Genomic DNA, 1,104 nt, shown 5'->3' on the forward strand with positions numbered 1-1,104 from the left:
ACGGGCGTCCACCTGCAGCAGCCAGAGCTCTGGGGACAGGACTGTCAGCTCTGCCCCTGCTCTGCCAGGCCAGCTGCAACACCGGCTGGATGGGGCGGGGAGGGTAGGGGGCTGCATCGGCCCTCTGGTGGCTGCTGGCCGCGGGCCTCAGACCAGGCACTCCCTCCCAGGACTGAGCAGTGGGGCCTGGGCCCACTGGCCACATCAGCCAGGCCATTTTAGCTCCTTTTTTTTTTTTAAACAGTGCCCTTGTTATCCTGTATATAAGTGGAGATTTGGAAATAATAAATCACCAAAGTGCAAGAGAACAACTTGGGTTGTCCAGGGTGTCTGTCACTGGGGTGGGGGAGCTGGGACTGAGGAGGAGGTGGCCAGCCCAGTGGTGATGAGGAGGCGGTCATGGTGACTAAAGAAGCTGCAACAGAAGAGGGGGTGGCTTTACCTGGGCAAGACCCTGCCCCCCCTAGCTATGTGTGGGGGTGAGGGGGGACAATGACAAGGAAAGCTATGGAGGTTTTCGGTGACCTGGGTGGGGTCTCTTGAAGGTTGGGGTCCCTGGGGCCAGGGGACCTTTAGCGCTGGAATGAGTTTTGGGGGCACTGGGATCCTCCAAACAGGGAAACTGAGAGGTCAGTTGCAGAGGAGAATGGGAGTGTGGGAGCTGAAGTCGGGCTGGGAGGTTTAGGAGTACTGGTTGGGGTGGGAGGGTGAAGTCCTTGGTGCTCACGGTTCTTTGGGGCTGGTGGTCTATGCCTCGAGCGGCTCGGGGCGGGGCCGGGTTTTCCCGGTGGGCGGGGCGGGGTCGCGGGCGCGAGCGCCGCTCCCTGCGCAGCCTCCGCCCCCCTTGGCGCCCCGCCCCCCCGTCGCCATGGGAACAGCCGCGGCGGCCCGGCTCGCGCGCTGCTCGCCTGCCTCGGTCTCCGCGGCTCCAGGGGCGGGTGGGGTGGGCAGAGCCGGGGTCGCCGCCGCGGAGAGGCCAAGAGCGGACAGGGTGCGGGTCCCGGAAGACAGCGAGGCTGCCGGGCGTTGGGTCCCGGTCCCGGTTCAGGCCAGGGTGAGGGGCGCGGCGGGACGGGGGTGGTGGGGGAGGGGGGTCCCCGGGAC

The 1,104-nt window shown here is 65.9% G+C and overlaps 1 protein-coding gene across 1 annotated transcript in view; it reads left to right on the top strand.

Moving 5' to 3' along the window:
- TIMM44 (translocase of inner mitochondrial membrane 44 homolog (yeast)) overlaps positions 1-1,104 on the top strand; it is a 14,184-nt gene that overhangs the window by 12,752 nt on the left and 328 nt on the right. The gene's annotated exons all lie outside the window — the stretch shown is intronic.

The sequence above is a fragment of the Bison bison genome, unplaced genomic scaffold (assembly GCF_000754665.1).
Source record: "Bison bison bison isolate TAMUID 2011002044 unplaced genomic scaffold, Bison_UMD1.0 scf7180017864492, whole genome shotgun sequence".
NCBI classification, from domain to species: domain Eukaryota; kingdom Metazoa; phylum Chordata; class Mammalia; order Artiodactyla; family Bovidae; genus Bison; species Bison bison.